Genomic DNA, 20,278 nt, shown 5'->3' with positions numbered 1-20,278 from the left:
TGCAAACCTTGTGACAGAATTCAGGTGACGTTGTCAATAATACATTTTTTGGCCCGTAGGCTACATATGACATGTTACTTCTAAAGAGTAGCTTAGTCTGGTGATGAATCAATCCTTCAGTAAAATCTGTGAAATATCATAGCTAGTAGTATTCATCACAGTTGAAATAGTTACTGTTTACTCATCACGTGAGGGTAAACAGCATCTAAAAATAATTACTGGTATGTAGTTAGATATGTAGTTAGCTAAACCCTAGTTATTCCTCATTGGAATAAGTTAAACTACAGTAAAGCTGTGGAAAGTAACTAGCTAAATATACTACAAAATAAACACTTGCTATTTTGAAGCTGCACAACAAATACCATAGAAATGAATTAATAAAATAGAAAAGGACATTTCCTGAAGAAACTTTGTTGTGCTTGCTCCTCTTTAAGTGTTTTTCATGGTAATTAAATACATTGTAGTGGTAATGACGGCAGTAGTAATGGTAGTAGTACTAATGGTAGTAATAGGGTTTTAATGGGTTAGGTATAGTGACCTATTTTGGGGTGGTTTTGTAAATTTATTATAGTGGGTTATAGTGTAGTGGTAGTGGTAGTAATAGTAGTGGTACACTCTTAGAAAAGCAGGTGCTATCTAGAACCTAAAAGGGTTATTCGGTTGTCTCCCTAGGAGAACCCTTTGAAGAGCCCCTTTAGGTTCCATTTTCGTGAACATTTTTACAAAATCATCACATATTGCCATGCAAAATGTCAGAGCAAAATCAACAATTTTTTCCCTTAAATATTACAAACAATCTGAGAAATTCTCGAGGGACTAAGTAGTGGTGACTGTGTCAGTGGTGGTGGTAGTAGTTGTAGTAGTGGTAGTTAATGCAATAGTAGTGGTATTATTAGTGACTGTGGTAAATTGCAGCATAAAACTTTATTGAAGCAATCTAAGTTGAGTCAGTCTGAACGCCCTGGACCAGAGCTAGTTAGTGAGGACCAGAGCTAGTGCAGTCCAGAGCTGGCTAGGTACTATTTACGCCATGTACCAGAGCTGGGCCAGACCTAGCTAGCTACAGTGGCTTGCGAAAGTACATATTCACCCCCTGTAACGGCTGTCGTAGTCGTTCTCCTCCTCAGACGAGGAGGAGCATGGATCGGACCAAGATGCGGATTGGTAAGTATTCATATTTTAATGGGAAAACAACAAACACTACAAAATACAACAACCAACAAACGTGACTAACCTGAAACAGTCCTGTGTGGCCCAAACACTGACACAGGAACAAACACCCACAAAACACAGGTGAAACCCAGGCTGCCTAAGTATGATTCTCAATCAGGGACAACGATTGACAGCTGTCTCTGATTGAGAATCATACCAGGCCGAACACAAAATCCCAACATAGAAAATCAAACCTAGACCAACCCACCCAACTCACGCCCTGACCAACTAAAACAAATACAAAACAAAGGAAAACAGGTCAGGAACGTGACACCCCCCTTGGAATTTTTCCTATTTTGTTGCCTTATTACCTGGAATTAAAATAGTTTTTGGGGGGTTTGTATCATTCGATTTATACAACATGCCTACCACTTTGAAGATGCTAAATATTTTGAAACAGGGTTCCCTCAAGAATTTCCCTGTATTATGTGCCCTCCATCATTCCTTTAATTCTGACCAGTTTCCCAGTCCCTGCCGATGAAAAACATCCCCACAGCATGATGCTGCTACCACCATGCTTCACTGTGGGGGTGGTGTTCTCGGTGTGATGAGAGGTGTTGGGTTTGCGCCAGACATAGCGTTTTCCTTGATGGCCAAAAAGCTCAAATTTAGTCTCATCTGACCAGAGTACCTTCTTCCATATGTTTGGGGAGTCTCCCACATGCCTTTTGGCTAACACCAAACGTGTTTGCTTATTTTTGTCTCTAAGCAATGGCTTTTTCTGGCCACTCTTCCGTATAGTCCAGCTCTGTGGAGAGTACGGCTTAAAGTTGTCCTATGGTGTCACGTTCCTGACCTGTTTTCTGTTAGTTTTTATGTGTTAGCTGGTCAGGACGTGAGTTTGGGTGGGCAGTCTATGTTTTCTGTTTCTATGTTGGTTAATGGGTACCTAATATGGTTCTCAATTAGAGGCAGGTGGTTTTAATCTCCTCTGATTGAGAATCATATCATGGTTGTCTCCTGTGTTAGTGTCTGTCTATGTTGCACCATACGGGACTGTTTCGGTTTGTTTTGTTCATTTTGTTCGTTCGGTTTTTATGTAGTCATTTCCCTGTTCGTGCGTTCTTCGTGTTACATGTAAGTTCTTACGTCCAGGTCTGTCTACATTCGTTTTGTTATTTTGTTAGTTAATTCAAGTATAGTTCGTTTTTTTGTCTTCGTTGTTTTGTCGTGTCTAAATAAATATCATGTCTAAGTATCACGCTGCGTCTTGGTTCAATCCATGCTCCTCCTCTTCGGATGAAGAGGAGGAGGAACGCCGTTACAGAACCACCCACCCTACCAGAACCAAGCAGCGGAAATTCGAGCAGCGGCCAAGTAAGCAGGACTCGTGGACTTGGGAGGAAGTATTGGAGGGAAAAGGACACTGGGCGCATATTGGGGAATATCGCCGCGCTCGTGAGGAGATGGAGGCAGCGAGAGCCCAAGAGCGTTGGTATGAGGAGGCAGCAAGGAGACGTGGCTGGAAGCCCTAGAAGAAACCCCAAAAATGTCTTGTGGGGGGGGCCTAAGAGGTAGTGGGCCGAGGGCAGGTAGGAGACCTGCGCCCACTTCCCAGGCTTACCGTGGAGAGCGGGAGTACGGGCAGACACCGTGTTACGCAGTAGAGCGCACGGTGTCTCCTGTACGTGTGCATAGCCCGGTGCAGGTTATTCCACCTCCCCGCACTGGTAGGGCTAGATTGGGCATTGAGCCAGGTGTCATGAGGCCGGCTCAACGCGTCTGGTCTCCAGTGCGTCTTCTCGGGCCGGCATTCATGGCACCAGCCTTAAGCATGGTGTCCCCGGTTCGCCTACATAGCCCGGTGCGGGTTATTCCACCTCCCCGCACTGGTCGGGCGACGGGGAGCATTCAACCAGGTAAGGTTGGGCAGGCTCAATGCTCAAGGGAGCCAGTACGCCTGCACGGTCCGGTATTTCCGGCGCTACCTCCTCGCCCCAGCCTAGTACCACCAGTGCCTACACCACGCACCAGGCTTCCAGTGCGTTTCCAGAGCCCTGTTCCTCCTCCACGCACTGTTCCTATGGTGCGTGTCTCCAGCCCAGTGCCTCCAGTTCCGGCACCACGCACTAAGCCACCTGTGCGTCTCCAGAGCCCTGTACACACTGTTCCTTCTCCCCGTACTCGTCCTGATGTGCGTGCCCTCAGCCCGGTGCCACCAGTGCCGGTACCACGCACCAGGCAAATAGTACGCTTTGAGAGTCCAGTGTGCCCTGTCCCTGCTCCCCGCACTAGCATGAAGGTGCGTGTCCTTAGCCCGGTGCCTCCAGTTCCGGCACCACGCACCAGGTCTACAGTGCGCCTTATCCGGCCAGAGCCATCCGTCTCCCCAGCGCCATCTGAGCCATCCGTCTCCCCCAGCGCCATCTGAGCCATCCGTCTCCCCAGCGCCATCTGAGCCATCCGTCTCCCCAGCGCCATCTGAGCCATCCGTCTGCCCAGCGCCGTCTGAGCCATCCGTCTGTCCCGAGCCATTAGAGCCGCCCGTCTGTCCCGAGCCGTCAGAGCCGATAGTCAGTCAGGAGCCGCTAGAGCCATTCGTCAGACAGGATCTGCCAGAGCCGCCAATCAGACAGGATCTGCCAGAGCCGCCAACCAGACAGGATCTGCCAGAGCCGCCAACCAGACAGGATCTGCCAGAGCCGCCAACCAGACAGGATCTGCCAGAGCCGCCAACCAGACAGGATCTGCCAGAGCCGCCAACCAGACAGGATCTGCCAGAGCCGCCAACCAGACAGGATCTGCCAGAGCCGCCAACCAGACAGGATCTGCCAGAGCCGCCAGTGAGCCATGAGCATCCAGAACCGCCAGTGAGCCATGAGCGTCCAGAACCGCCAGCGAGCCATGAGCGTCCAGAGCCGTCAGCCAGCCATGAGCGTCCAGAGCCGTCAGCCAGCCATGAGCGTCCAGAGCCGTCAGCCAGCCATGAGCGTCCAGAGCCGTCAGCCAGCCATGAGCGTCCAGAGCCGTCAGCCAGCCATGAGCGTCCAGAGCCGTCAGCCAGCCATGAGCGTCCAGAGCCGTCAGCCAGCCATGAGCGTCCAGAGCCATCAGCCAGCCCAGAGCTGCCATGTATCCAGAACTGCCCCTCAGTCCAGAGCTGTCTCTCTGTCCGGAGCTGCCCTTCAGTCCGGAGTTGCCCCTCTATCCTGAGCTACCTCTCTATCCTGAGCTACCTCTCTATCTTGAGCTACCTCTCTATCCTGACCTACCTCTCTGTCCTGAGCTACCTTGTCCCGGAGCTGTCCCTTATTTTTGTGTTGCCTCTTATATTAGGTGGGTGGAATAAGAGGGTGGTCATTCTGAGGGGGAGAAGTAAGCTGGGATTGACTATGGTGGGGTGGGGACCTCGCCCAGAGCCTGAGCCACCACCGTGGTCAGATGCCCACCCAGACCCTCCCCTAGACTTTGTGCTGGTGCGCCCGGAGTTCGCACCTTGAGGGGGGGGTTATGTCACGTTCCTGACCTGTTTTCTGTTAGTTTTTATGTGTTAGCTGGTCAGGACGTGAGTTTGGGTGGGCAGTCTATGTTTTCTGTTTCTATGTTGGTTAATGGGTACCTAATATGGTTCTCAATTAGAGGCAGGTGGTTTTCATCTCCTCTGATTGAGAATCATATTAAGGTAGGTGTTTTCACTTTGTTGGTCGTGGGTGGTTGTCTCCTGTGTTAGTGTCTGTCTATGTTGCACCATACGGGACTGTTTCGGTTTGTTTTGTTCATTTTGTTCGTTCGGTTTTTATGTAGTCATTTCCCTGTTCGTGCGTTCTTCGTGGTACATGTAAGTTCTTACGTCCAGGTCTGTCTACATTCGTTTTGTTATTTTGTTAGTTAATTCAAGTATAGTTCGTTTTTTTGTCTTCGTTGTTTTGTCGTGTCTAAATAAATATCATGTCTAAGTATCACGCTGCGTCTTGGTTCAATCCATGCTCCTCCTCTTCGGATGAAGAGGAGGAGGAACGCCGTTACATATGGACAGATAGCGGAGATCTCCGCTGTGGAGCTTTGCAGCTCCTTCAGGGTTATCTTTGGTCTCTTTGTTGCCTCTCTGATTTATTCCCTCCTTGCCTGGTCCGTGAGTTTTGGTGGGCGGCTCACTCTTTTTTTTTCTTTTTTTATTAATTTTCTCCCCTTTTCTCCCCAATTTTCGTGGTATCCAATCGCTAGTAATTACTATCTTGTCTCATCGCTGCAACTCCCGTACGGGCTCGGGAGAGACGAAGGTCGAAAGCCATGCGTCCTCCGAAGCACAACCCAACCAAGCCACACTGCTTCTTAACACAGCGCGCGTCCAACCCGGAAGCCAGCCGCACCAATGTGTCGGAGGAAACACCGTGCACCTGGCCCCCTTGGTTAGCGCGCACTGCGCCCGGCCCGCCACAGGAGTCGCTGGAGCGCGATGAGACAAGGATATCCCTACCGGCCAAACCCTCCCTAACCCGGACGACGCTAGGCCAATTGTGCGTCGCCCCACGGACCTCCCGGTCGCGGCCGGCTGCGAACCCAGAGACTCTGGTGGCGCAGTCAGCACTGCGATGCAGTGCCCTAGACCACTGGGAGGCCCGGGCGGCTCACTCTTGGCAGGTTTGTTGTGGTGTCATAATCTTTAAAAAACATGTAATAATGGATTTAATGGTGCTCCGTGGGATGTTCAAGGTTTCGGATCTTTTTTTATAACCCAACCCTGATCTGTACTTCTCCACAACTTTGTCCCTGACTTGTTTAGAGAGCTCCTTGGTCTTCATAGTGCCGCTTGCTTGGTGGTGCCCCTTGCTTAACTTCTCTGGGATATGTGGGACGCTAACGTCCCACTTGGCCAAAAGCCAGTAAAAATGCAGAGCGCCAAATTCAAATATCAATATTAAAGCTACACTTGTTGTGAATCCAGCCAACATGTCTGAATTCAAATAGGCTTTACGACGAAAGCACACCAAACGATTATGTTAGGTCAGAGCCAAGTCACAGAAGAACACAGCCATTTTTCCAGCCAAAGAGAGGAGTAACAAAAAGCAGAAATAGAGATAAAATGAATCACTAACCTTTGATGATCTTCATCAGATGACACTCAGATGTCACACAGATGTCACAATACATGTATGTTTTGTTCGGTAAACTTCATATTTATATCCAAAAATCTGAGTTTAGGCGGGGCGCTACTGTCTCACTTGGCCAAAAGCCAGAGAAAATGCAGAGCGCCAAATTCAAATAAATGACTATAAAAATCTAACTTTCATTAAATAAAACATGAAAGATACCAAAGTAAAGCTACACTTGTTGTGAATCCAGCCAACATGTCAGATTTCAAATAGGCTTTTCTGCAAAAGCAAACAATGCCATTATCTGAGGATAGCAACAGAGTAAACAAAGAGAGAGAAGCATATTTCAACCCTGCAGGCGCGACACAAAACGAAGAAATAAAAATATAATTCATGCCTTACTTTTGACGAGCTTCTGTTGTTGGCACTCCAATATGTCCCATAAACATCACAAATGGTCCTTTTGTTCGATTAATTCCGTCGATATATATCCAAAATGTCCATTTATTTGGCACGTTTGATCCAGAAAAACACTGGTTCCAACTTGTGCAACGTTACTACAAAATATCTCAAAAGTTACCTGTAAACTTTGCCAAAACATTTCGACTACTTTTGTAATACAACTTTAGGTATTTTTTAACGTAAATAATCGATAAAATTGAAGACGGGATGATCTGTGTTCAATACAGGATTAAAACAAACTGTAGCTAGCTTTCTGGTCACGCGCCTCTAACAAACAGTACACTTTAAGTGACCCTCGTTCTGGATGGCCGTACTTCTTCATTACACAAAGGAAAAAAACTCAACCAATTTCTAAAAACTGTTGACATCCAGTGGAAGCGGTAGGAACTGCAAGAAGGTCAATTAAAAATCTGGATTCCCAATGAAAATCCATTGAAAAGAGAGCGACCTCAAAAAAAGAAAATCTGAATGGTTTGTCCTCGGGGTTTCACCTGCTAAATAAGTTATGTTATACTCACAGACATGATTCAAACAGTTTTAGAAACTTCAGAGTTTTCTCTATCCAAATCTACTAATAATATGCATATCTTATCTTCTGGGGATGAGTAGCTGGCAGTTGAATTTGGGTATGCTTTTCATCCAAACGTGAAAATGCTGCCCCCTATCCTAGAGAAGTTAATGGTGTTGCAGACTCTTTGGCCTTTCAGAACAGGTTTATATATACTAAGATCATGTGACAGATCATGTGACACTTAGATTGCACACAGGTGGACTTTATTTAACAAATTATGTGACTTCTGAAGGTAATTGTTTGCACCAGATTTTATTTAGAGGCTTCATAGCAAAGGGGGTGAATACATAAGCACGCACCACTTTTCCTTTTTTTTTTTTTTTGTATTTTTCGAAATAAGTATTTTATTTTATTTCACTTCACCAATTTGGACTATTTTGTGTATGTCCATTACATGAAATCCAAATAAAAGTCAATTTAAATTACAGATTGTAATGCAACAAAATAGGAAAAACACCAAGGGGGATGAATACGTTTTGCAAGGCACTGTACAAATGAAATGAGTAATGTAGGATATGTAGACATTATAAAAGTGCCGTTATTTAAAGTGACTAGTGATACCTTTATTATTTCCATTTATTAAAAACCTCTTGAGAATACAGGGGGTGCTATTTTCGCATTAGCATAATTTGCTCTACAGATTAAACTGCCTCTTATTCAATTATTGCTCTTACTATATGCATATAAATAATACCATTGGAAAGAAAACAATCCCTAGTTTCTAAAACCGTTTCAATTTTGTCTCTGAGTGATACAGAAGTCATTCCACAGCACTTTCCATGACCAAGAACATAAAATCAAGATGTGTTATGCTGGCTTCAAAGCTCTGCCTATATATGGTCGTGCCCCCTATGACCAGAAACACACTTCATTCGCCTTCCTCTGGTTGTCAAGAGGACGTCAGAGGAGAAATTCTTTGTTTATCTGGGACTGACGTGAAATAGGACCCATTTCTTTGGCGTGACCGACAACTTCCGGTTTACTGAATCGCTCGAATTTGAGCTGCGATTGTGTACTGTTTTGCTGGCGTTATGTATGAAAACTATCTCCGTGTCGAATTTTGTTTGATACATGTGACCATATCATCGTAATGTATGTTTTTTCAATATAGTTTAATCAGATTATTTGAATTTTTCCGGGAGTTTTGCGGTGTTCCGTTGTCGGATTGTATTTACGTTTGAGAAATCCGTGCCACTCGACCGGTACCTGTGCTAAATGGAGTGGGCAAGGAACAATTCTGAACGGAACCAACGACTCATCTTGACAAAGGACACTTTGATCAACATTCTGATGAAAGATCAGCCATAGTAAGACCCAATTTACGATGTTATATCATATCTGTTGTGCATGTGAACTGGCCGTGGGCGCCTAGCCGAATCTGCCTGGTAAAAATATCGTGTCCTTTGCAAACGTGGTTAGCTAATAGATTTACATATTGTGTCTTCCCTGTAAAACATTTTAAAAATCTGAAATGGTGGCTTTATTCACAAGACCTGTATCTTTCATCTGGTGTCTTAGACTTGTGATTTAATGATATTTAGATGCTACAAGTTACTTGTGACGCTATGCTAGCTATGCTACTCAGTGGGGTGGAGGGTGGGGGGTGCTACCGGATCAGGGTTGGTGACTCGTGAGAAGTTAAACTTATTAAAATGGCCAGAGATTTGAGTCTCTGTTGACAGCAGCCCCTCTATGTTAGTGATGGCTGTTTAACAGTCTGATGGCCTTGTGATAGAAGCTGTTTTTCAGTCTCTCAGTTCCAGCTTTGATGCACCTGTACTGACCTCGCCTTCTGGATGATAGCAGGGTGAACAGGCAGTGGCTCGGGTGGTTGTTGTCCTTGATGATTTTTTTGGCCTTCCTGTGACATCGGGTGGTGTAGGTGTCCTGGAGGGCAGGTAGTTTGCCCGGTGATGCGTTGTGCAGACCTCACTACTCTCTGGAGAGCCTTGCGGTTGTGGGCAGAGCCGTTGCCGTACCAGGCGGTGATACATCCCGACAGGATGCTCTCGATTGTGCATCTGTAAAATTTTGTGAGTATTTTAGGTGACAAGCCGAATTTCTAAAGCCTCCTGAGGTTGAAGAGGCGCTGTGGACCATTTCAGTTTGTCCGTGATGTGTACGCAGAGGAACTTAAAACTTTCCACCTTCTCCACTACTGTCCCGTCGATGTGGATAGGGGGATGCTCCCTCTGCTGTTTCCTGAAGACCACGATCATCTCCTTTGTTTTGTTGACGTTGAGTGAGAGGTTATTTTCCTGACACCACACTCCAAGGGGCCTCACCTCCTCCCTGTAGGCTGTCTCGTCGTTGTTGGTAATCAATCCTACCACCGTAGTGTCGTCAGCAAACTTGATGATTGAGTTGGAGGCATGCATGGCGACGAAGTCATGGGTGAACAGGGAGTACAGGAGAAGGCTGAGAACGCACCCTTGTGGGGCCCCAGCGTTGAGGATCAGCGGGGTGGAGATGTTCTTTCCTACCTTCACCATCTGGGTGTCGGCTCATCAGAAAGTCCAGTACCAGTTGCACAGGGTGGGGTCGAGACCCAACACTTCATGACGACAGAAGTGAGTGCTACGGGTGATAGTCATTTAGTTCAGTTACCTTAGCTTTCTTGGTGACATGAACAATGGTGGCCATCTTGAAGCATGTGGGCACAGCAGACTGGGATAGGGATTGATTGAATAAGTTCGTAAACACATCAGCCAGCCGGTCTGCGCATATTCTGAGGTGCAGCTAGGGATGCCGTCTGGGCCGGCAGCCTTGCGAGGGTTAACACGTTTAAATGTTTTACTCCCATTGGCCAAGGAGAAGGAGAGCCCACAGGCTTTGGTAGCGGGCCGTGTCAATGGCACTGTATTGTCCTCAAAGCGAGCAAAGAAGTTGTTTAATTTGTCTGGGAGCAAGACGTTGCTGTCCGTGACGAGGTGGTTTGCGCTTTCAATCCACGGTTTTTGGTTAGGGAAGGTTTTAATAGTCACAGTGGGTACAACATCACCGATCCACTTGCTAATAAATTTGCTCACCGAGTCAGCGTATACATCAATGTTATTGTCTGAGGCTACCCGGAACATATCCCAGTCCACGTGATCGAAGCAATCTTGAAGCGTGGAATCCGATTTGTCAGACCAATGTTGGATAGACCTGAGCACGGGCGTTTCCTGTTTTAGTTTCTGTCTATAGGCTGGGAGCAACAAAATTGAGTCATGGTCAGATTTGGGCAGGGGAGGGCTTTATATGCATCACGAAAGTTAGAGTAGCAATGGTCCAGAATGCTACCAGCTCGTGTCGTGCATTCGATATGCTGATAGCATTTAGGAAGCCTTGTTCTCAGATTAGCTTTGTTAAAATTCCCAGCTACAATAAATGCAGCCTCAGGATATACGGTTTCCAGTTTACAAAGAGTCCAGCGAAGTTCTTTCAGGGCCGTCGACGTATCTGCTTGGGGGGGGGGGGGGATATACACGGCTGTGACTATAATCAAAGATATTTATCTTGGTATATAATGCGGTCGGCATTGGATTGTAAGGAATTCAAGGTCAGGTGAACAAAAGGACTTGAGTTCCTGTATGTTGTTATGATTACACCATGAGTCGTTAATCATAAGGCATACACCCCCACCCTTCTTCTTACCGGAGAGATGTTTGTTTCTGTTGGCACGATGCGTGAAGAAACCGGGTGGCTGTACCGACTCTGACAACATATCCCGAGTGAGCCATGTTTCCGTGAAACAGAGAATGTTACAATCTCTGATGTATCTCTGGAAGGCAACTCATGCCCTAATTTCGTTCACCTTGTTGTCCAGAGATTGGACATTGGCGAGTAATATGCTTGGAAGTGGTGGATGGTGTGCTCGCCTTCTAAGTCTGACCAGTAGGCCGCTCCGTCTGCCTCTCCTGCGGCGACCGCGTTGTTTTGGGTCGGCCTCTGCCTCCCATGTGCAGGGTGGAGGTCCGAACAAAGGATCCGCTTCGAGGAAGTCGTATTCCTGGTCGTAATGTTGGTAAGTTGACGTCCCTTTTACATCCAATAGTTCTTCCCGGCTGTATGTAATAACACTTCAGATTTTCTGGACTAACAAAGTAAGAAATAATACATAAAAAAAAAAAATTACTGCATAGTTTCCTAAGCACTCCTCGTGCTTATTGTAAGCAGCACGTTACTGGTCAGGCACCGTGTTATGCGGTTAAGCGCACGGTATCGCAGTAGGTGCGCTATAGGACAGCCCCCGAAAGTGTCATGCGAGTGTGGGCATCCAGCCAGGGCGTATTGTGCCTGCTCAGCGTGTCTGGTCTCCGGTACGCCGTTTCGGTCCAGGGTATCCTGCTCCGGCTCTGCGTGCTGTGTCTCCAGGGCGCTGGGAGGGTGCAGTGCGTCCTATGCCTGCGCTCCGCTCGTGCCGGGCGAATGTGGGAATTGAGCCTAAGGGGGAGGTGCGCGTAGTATGCACCAGATCTCCAGTGCCCACCCACAGCCCGGTTCAACCTGTGCCTGCACCCTGGAGGGTCCGGGCTAGAGTAGTCATCCAGCCTGGGGGAGTGGTGCCAAGGCTGGGCACCAGAGCTCCAGTGCTCCCCCACAGCCCGGTCCTTCCGGTGCCTCCTCCAAGCACCAGGCCTCCTGTAGGTCTCCCCAGCCTGGTGGGTCCTGTGGCAGCCCCACGCACCAGGCTGTCTCTCCGTCTCCTCCCTACAGGTTCTCCCGTCTGTCCGGAGCTGCCAGAGCCGCCCGTCTGTCCGGAGCTGCCAGAGCCGCCCGTCTGTCCGGAGCTGCCAGAGCCGCCCATCTGTCCGGAGCTGCTAGAGCCGCCCGTCTGTCCGGAGCCGCCCGTCTGTCCGGAGCCGCCTGTCTGTCCGGAGCTGCCAGAGCCGCCCGTCTGTCCGGAGCTGCCAGAGCCGCCCGTCTGTCCGGAGCTGCCAGAGTCGCCCTTCACTCCGGCGTAGCCAGAGTCTCCCGTCTATTCGGGGCCCGCTGCTAGGGTCCCCAATCCGGGGTCGGTGGCGAGGGTCGCCGCTCCAAAGGCGCCACATAAGTGGGCCAAGACTATGGTGGAGTGGGGTCCACGTCCCGCACCAGAGCCGCCACCGCGGTGGAATGCCCACCCAGACCCTCCCCTATAGGTTCAGGTTTTGCAGCCGGAGTCCGCACCTTTGGGGAGGGGGGGGTACTGTCACGTTCTGACCTTAGTTCCTTTTTTATGTCTTTATTTTAGTTTGGTCAGGGCGTGAGTTGGGGTGGGCATTCTATGTTGTTGTTCTATGTTTTGTTCTATGTGTTTGGCCTAGTATGGTTCTCAATCAGAGGCAGGTGTCGATCGTTGTCTCTGATTGAGAATCATACTTAGGTAGCCTGTTTTCCCACTATGGGTTGTGGGTAGTTATTTTCTGTGTCTGTGTTTCACCATACAGAACTGTTTCGGTTGTTTGTTTGTGATTTTGTTCAGTTGATTTATTAAAAATCTAATTATGGACACTTACCACGCTGCACATTGGTCCGATATTTCCTACTCCTCCTCAGACGAAGAGGAGATCCGTTACACACTTGAGATTATGAGTTTAAATAAAGTACATTTTCTGTGACATTGTGGAACAACACTATTACAATTTTCCATCAGTATTTAGATTTTTTTTATGAATGTGTTTGAAGTGAATTTTGGGTTCGGAAATTAATTATATAATACAGTAACCACAAGGTCCAATTAAACTGAATAACATGTTCTAGGTTACATAAAAAATATTACAAAAAGAAGACTTGAAAAGTAATGAAAAAACAAAATGTCTTATGTTGCATACCATAACACTAGAAAAAGAATACACGAAGTATAATGCAAGGATTGCACTCTACAATCCAAGGAGAGCTATGTAAAGATATCCATTGGATAGTTAAGGCTACCTTTGATTTCAAAGTCATATGCATTTTTATCTTCGCTAACTAGTTAAACCTTTGATGTCTAGCAATGTCCTCGCCCCCTGGCTATAATAATGTTCTGCATCTGCTGTCAGCCATGGCAGACAGCAGCGTTTTATCATAGTTTATTGTAGACTAATATTTCATTGTTTACAATAAGAGTTTCTTATGACATAGCCATACCTTAAACATTTAAAATTATGGAATAATTTTGTCCTATGTCATGTCCCATAACATTGTTTCCAAAGACTGTTCTTTGACACAAAACCAGCTAATAAAAATCATGTTTATTATCTCTTCAACAGCCCCTAAACATGGATTTCAACGAGAGTAAAGCAGAGGAGTCTGAGGAGGAATACTACTCTAAATAAGAGAGTGGTAACCATGGTAACAATGTGCAGGCTGCACACAATGTCATGTGTCATCTTACTTGATGTACAACTTCTTGATGTGTGACTTAGAAGAGGAGGAGGAACAGGAGAATACCGAGGACCAAGATGAGGATGGAAACCTCAGTGGTCTGATTGATGATGGTGTGGATGAAGGGGAAGGAGAGGAAGAGGAGGAGAAGGAAGGGAAGAAAGATAAGGAAGGCGATAGTGACTCTGGGGAGGAAATTGGGCACCATAAGAGGAAGAGAAGTAAGTGGTCATTCATAAATTGTTCCTATATTTATTCCTGTCTGGGCTGCACTGTGATTGCTTCCTAGCCACGTTGTATGCTGTTTCTTCAGTCTTTGAATAAACTATAATGGCGTAAACCCTTTGATTCTATTTTGATTTGTGACACCTAACAGTGTGCAGCAGAACCATGCATACCAACAATAATCACCTTTGGTGTTTGAGTATCTTGTGTTTTATGTCTACAGGCTTTGACGACCGCTTGGATGATGATGATATTGATCTCATTGAGGAGAATTTGGGAGTGAAAGTGAAAAGGGTAAGTATTTTGATGCCATTATGGCAAGCAAAATGCATTGCAATCATGGACATTGTATATAGCACACAGCTGAGGTCTCATGTCATGTCCCACAGTCCCACTCTCTAAAAATAGTATGTAAAAGGAGATTGACTAAAATGTTTTCCTGATACCTCTGCTCCTTCCTTATCCCCATAAACAGCAAAAGTTCTGTCGTTTGCGAGACATGTCGGAGGATGAGGAGGGAGATGATGACGTCAGGGAGGCCCATGAGAAGGACATGATAGCGGATGAGATCTTCATGGGGACGGGAGCGGATGAGGGCAAGGCATTGGATATGCCTTTGCATCCCAGGGAGGATGAGGAGGAGGATGATGAAGAGTTTGGTATGAAACATTTTAGTTGCTTCATCTTGTAACGGCAGCCTTCCTCCTCTTCGTCTGAAGGAACAGTGCATACAGGGCTCTGGAGACGCACAGGAGGCTTGGTGCGGGGTGCCGGAACTGGAGGTACTGGGCTGGAGACACGCACCACAGGGAGAGTGCGTGGAGGAGGAACAGGGCTCTGGAGACGCACTGGAAGCCTGGTGCGTGGTGTAGGCACTGGTGGTACTGGGCTGGGGCGGGAAGGTGGCGCCGGATATACCGGACCGTGCAGGCGTACTGGCTCCCTTGAGCACAGAGCCTGCCCAACCTTACCTGGTTGAATGCTCCCCGTAGCCCGACCAGTGCGGGGAGGTGGAATAACCCGCACTGGGCTGTGTTGGCGAACCGGGGACACCATGCCTAAGGCTGGTGCCATGTATGCCGGCCCGAGGAGACGCACTGGAGACCAGACGCGTTGAACCGGCTTCATGGCACCTGGCTCAATGCCCACTCTAGCCCGGCTGATACTTGGAGCTGGAATGTACCGCACCGGGCTAAGCACACTACAGGAGACACCGTGCGCTCTTCCGCATAACACGGTGTCTGCCCGTACTCCCGCTCTCCACGGTAAGCATGGGAAGTGGGCGCAGGTTTCCTACCTGACTTCGCCACACTACCCTTTAGCCCCCCCCCCCCCCCCAATACATTTTTGGGGTTTCTTCTCGGGCTCCAGCCACGCTTCCGTGCTGCCTCCTCATACCACCGCTCCTGGGCTTTAGCCATCTCTTCACGAGAGCGGCGATATTCTCCAATGTGAGCCCAGTGTCCTTTACCCTCCAAAATTTCCTCCCATGTCCAGGAGTCCTGTGTAGTGGGCCGCTGCTGCTGCTGTCGCTGCTGCCTGTTGCTACGCTGCTTGGTCCGAGTTTGGTGGGTGGTTCTGTAACGGCAGCCTTCCTCCTCTTCGTCTGGAGGTGTAGCAGGGATCGGACCAAGACGCAGCGTAGCTCGTGTTCAACATGATTTAATAAGGACGATTAAACAGTGAACGCTTACAAAATACAAAATAACAAAATAACAAACGTGGCTTACCGATACAGCCCTATCTGGTGCAGAGAAAACACAGAGACAGGAAACAACCACCCACAAAATCCCAACACAAAACAAGCCACCTATATATGATTCCCAATCAGAGACAACACAAAACATCTGCCTCTGATTGAGAACCATATTAGGCCAAACATAGAAACGGACAAACTAGACACACAACATAGAATGCCCACCCAGCTCACGTCCTGACCAACACTAAAACAAGCACAACACACAAGAACTATGGTCAGAACGTGACACATCTATAAACAGTGGAATTGTTTTGAGTTAGCAGATTTTTAAAACGCCATTTCCCAAAAATTTAGTCATAGGTATTTATTTATTTTTCTCAGATATCGATGACTTTATTGTGGATGATGATGGACAGCCCTTGAAGAAACCCAAGTGGAGGAAGAAGCTGCCAGGATATACAGATGCGTAAGTGATTCTGGCATTTAATTTAATCACTTAGATCTCAATTTGCAGTAGCCTCTCCACCTGCAAGCTCACCCGAAAGTATGAAGTCCTATCTGTGCAATAGAATTTGATATGTTAAGTGTGTCCGAAATGGCATCCTATTCCCCTATAGGCCCTGGTCAAAAGTAGTGCACTATAAAGGGAATAGGGTGCCATTTGGGATGCAACCATGTTTACCTTTACTCACCTGCACTATTTAGTACTGAGCACCACTCCTTTTTTACAGAGCCCTTCAGGAGGCCCAGGAGATATTCAGAGGGGACTTTGACTTTGCTGAGTTTGACACTGAAGCCTATGAAGATGCAGAGGAGGAGGAGGAGGCAGATGAAGAGTCATGGGACCGGCCCAAGAAGCAGACCAAGAAGAGGTGGGCCGACGCAGTATCTTTGAGATCTATGAGCCCAGTGAGTTGGAGAGCAGTCACATGACGGACCAGGACATTGAGATCCGTTCCTGTAACGCTCTGGGTGTCGGGGGGTGTGAAGTCAGACGCAGGAACAACAGAGAGTTCAATACGGTGCTTTTAATGCACAACCGGCAAACAAATGTCCATACGGACTTACTGGATGTCACAAACAAATGTCCCAACTACGTAAGACAAAACCCAGTCCAAAATACATTTGTTAAACGGGAAAAACAAATACGTTCATCCACTCCCGAATCCAAAACTACAAATGAACAATCCCGCACAAAGAAGCGTACGGGCTGGCTGACTAATAAAGCCACACTAATTAGCAATCACCTAAACACAGGTGTAACAAATAAACACATAAGGAGGGGGAGGAAAAGGAGTCAGTGGCAGCTAGTAGGCCGGTGACGACGACCGCCGAGCGCCACCCGAACGGGAAGGAGAGCCTGCCTCGGTTGAAGTCGTGACAGTACCCCCCCTCTGACGCGCGGCTCCCGCAGCGCGCCGACACCGGCCTCGAGGTCGACCCGGAGGACGAGGCGCAGGGCGATCCGGATGGAGGCGATGGAAATCCCTCAGCATAGACGGATCCAAAATGTCCTCCACCGGTACCCAGCACCTCTCCTCCGGACCGTACCCCTCCCAGTCCACGAGGTACTGCAGGCCCCTCACCCGGCGTCTCGAGTCCAGAATGGCCTGTATCGTGTACGCCGGGGACCCCTCGATGTCCAGAGGGGGAGGAGGGACCTCCGGCACCTCACCGTCCTGCAGGGGACCAGCTACCACCGGCCTGAGGAGAGACACATGAAACGAGGGGTTAATACGATAATAGGAAGGGAGTTTTAATCGATAACACACCTCGTTTATTCTCCTCAGGACTTTGAAGGGCCCTACACACTGCGGCCCCAGCTTCCGGCAGGGCAAGCGGAGGGGCAGGTTTCGGGTCGAGAGCCAGACCCTTTCCCCCGGTACAAACACGGGGGCCTCACTGCGGTGGCGGTCAGCGCTCCTCTTCTGCCTTCTAGTAGCTTGTTGGAGGGACTCCTGGACGGCCCTCCAGGTCTCCTTGGAGCGCTGTACCCACTCCTCCACCGCAGGAGCCTCGGTCTGGCTCGGATGCCATGGTGCCAGGACCGGCTGGTACCCCAACACACACTGAAAGGGGGACACATTAGTAGAGGAGTGGCGTAGTGAGTTCTGGGCCATCTCGGCCCAGGGAATGTATCTCGCCCACTCCCCTGGCCGGTCCTGGCAATACGACCGCAGAAACCTACCCACCTCCTGGTTCACTCTCTCCACCTGCCCATTACTCTCGGGGTGATAACCGGAAGTCAGGCTGACCGTGACCCCCAGACGCTCCATGAACGCCCTCCATACTCAGGACGTGAACTGGGGGCCCCGATCAGAAACGATGTCCTCCGGCACCCCGTAGTGCCGGAAGACGTGGGTGAATAAGGCCTCCGCAGTCTGTAGGGCTGTAGGGATACCGGGCAACGGGAGGAGACGGCAGGACTTAGAAAACCGATCCACAATCACCAGAACCGTAGTGTTTCCCTGAGACGGGGGAAGATCGGTCAGGAAGTCTACGGACAGATGAGACCATGGCCGTTGTGGAACGGGGAGGGGTTGCAACTTCCCTCTAGGAAGGTGCCTAGGAGCCTTACTCTGGGCGCATACCGAACAGGAGGAGACATAAACCCTAACGTCCAGAGCTAAGGTAGGCCACCAATACCTCCCCCGAAGGCTCCCCACTGTCCTCGCCACCCCAGGGTGACCCGAGGAGGATAGGACATGAGCCCACCGAATCAGTTGGTCCCGAACACCAAGCGGCACGTACTTACGCCCCGCCGGACACTGAGGAGGCGCGGGTTCCGCCCGTAGCGCCCGCTCGATGTCCGAGTCCACCTCCCATACCACTGGCGCTATCAGCCTCGAGGCGGGGAGGATGGGAGTGGGTTCGGTGGACCTATCCTCCGTGTCGTAAAGGCGGGACAGTGCGTCGGCCTTTACGTTTTGGGAGCCTGGTCTATAGGATAAGGTGAACCGAAACCGGGTGAAAAACATGGCCCACCTTGCCTGACGTGGGTTCAGTCTCCTAGCTGTCCGAATATACCCCAGATTCTGGTGGTCGGTCCAGATGAGAAAGGGGTGCTTAGCCCCCTCAAGCCAGTGTCTCCACACATTCAGAGCCCTGACCACCGCTAACAACTCCCGGTCCCCCACATCATAGTTACGCTCCGCTGGGCTGAGCTTCCTAGAGAAGAAAGCGCAGGGGCTGAGTTTTGGTGGCGTACCCGAGCGCTGTGATAGCACGGCACCCACCCCAGCCTCGGACGCGTCCACCTCCACTATGAATGCTAAAGAGGGGTCCGGATGCGCCAACACGGGCGCATCCGTGAACAGAGCCTTCAACCTGTTGAAAGCTCCGTCCGCCGCTGCTGACCACCGCAACCGCACCGGGCCCCCCTTTAGCAGTGAGGTAATGGGAGCCGCTACCTGGCCAAAACCCCGGATAAATCTCCGGTAGTAGTTGGCAAAACCCAAAAACCGCTGCACCTCTTTTACCGTGGTCGGAGTCGGCCAATTACGCACGGCCTTAATGCGGTCACTCTCCACCACCACCCCCGAGGTGGAAATGCGATAACCCAGGAAGGAGACGGCTTGTTTGGAGAACACACACTTCTCAGCCTTGACGTATAGGTCATGCTCCAGCAGTCTGCCAAGCACTTTGCGTACCAGAGATACATGCGCGGCGTGAGTAGCTGAGTAGATCAGAATGTCATCGATATACACAACCACCCCCTGCACGTGCAGGTCCCTGAGAATCTCGTCTACAAAGGATTGGAAAACGGCTGGAGCATTCTTTAACCCATACGGCATGACGCAGTACTCATAGTGGCCCGATGTGGTACTAAATGCGGTTTTCCACTCGTCTCCTTTCCGAATACGCACCAGACTGTACGCTCTCCTGAGGTCCAGTTTTGTAAAGAACTGCGCTCCGTGAAATGATTCCACCGCCGAAGCGATGAGAGGTAGTGGGTAACTAAACCCCACTGTGATGGCATTTAGACCTCTATAATCAATACACAGACGCAAACCTCCCTCCTTTTTCTTCACAAAAAAGAAACTCGAGGAGACGGGTGAGATTGAGGGCCAAATGGACCCCTGTCCCAGAGACTCCGCGACATATGTCTCCATAGCCAACGTCTCCTCTTGGGACAAAGGGTACACGTGACTCTTGGGAAGCGCAGCGTTAACCTGGAGATCTATCGCACAATCCCTTCCCGGTCGATGGGGTGGTAATTTCGTCGCTTTCTTTTTACAGAAAGCGATTGCCTAATCGGCATACTCGGGGGGAATGCACACCGTGGAACCCTGGTCTGGACTCTCCACCGAGGTGGCACCGATGGAAACTCCCAGACACCTTCCAGAACACTCCTCTGACCACCCCTGGAGAACCCCCTGTCTCCACAAAATACTGGGATTGTGCCGGGCCAGCCAGGGAATTCCCAGCACCACTGGAAACGCAGGCGAATCAATAATATAGAGACTGATATGTTCCCTATGATTCCCCTGCGTCACCATGTCCAGGGGAACTGTGGCCTCCCTGACCACCCCTGGCCCTAATGGCCGGCTATCTAGGGAGTGCACGGGAAAGGGAGAATCTATCGGCACAAGCGGAACGCCCAACTTACGGGCGAGTCCGCGATCCATAAAGTTCCCAGCTGCACCTGAATCGACTAGTGCCCTATGCTGGGAAGAGGGGAAAAATGTAAGGAAAAAAATTGAGACAAACATGTAACCAATAGGGGGTTCTGAGTGAGTTTGGTGC

The 20,278-nt window shown here is 49.2% G+C and overlaps 1 pseudogene; it reads left to right on the top strand.

Moving 5' to 3' along the window:
- Positions 1 to 13,530: 13,530 nt before the first annotated feature.
- LOC139548795 (transcription elongation factor SPT6-like) overlaps positions 13,531 to 20,278 on the top strand; it is a 31,691-nt pseudogene continuing 24,943 nt past the window's right edge.

This window comes from Salvelinus alpinus, chromosome 22, assembly GCF_045679555.1.
Source record: "Salvelinus alpinus chromosome 22, SLU_Salpinus.1, whole genome shotgun sequence".
In the NCBI taxonomy this organism is placed as follows: Eukaryota; Metazoa; Chordata; class Actinopteri; order Salmoniformes; family Salmonidae; genus Salvelinus; species Salvelinus alpinus.
The sequence above is the reverse complement of the archived record's forward strand: the minus strand, read 5'-3'. Positions and strand labels throughout refer to the sequence as shown.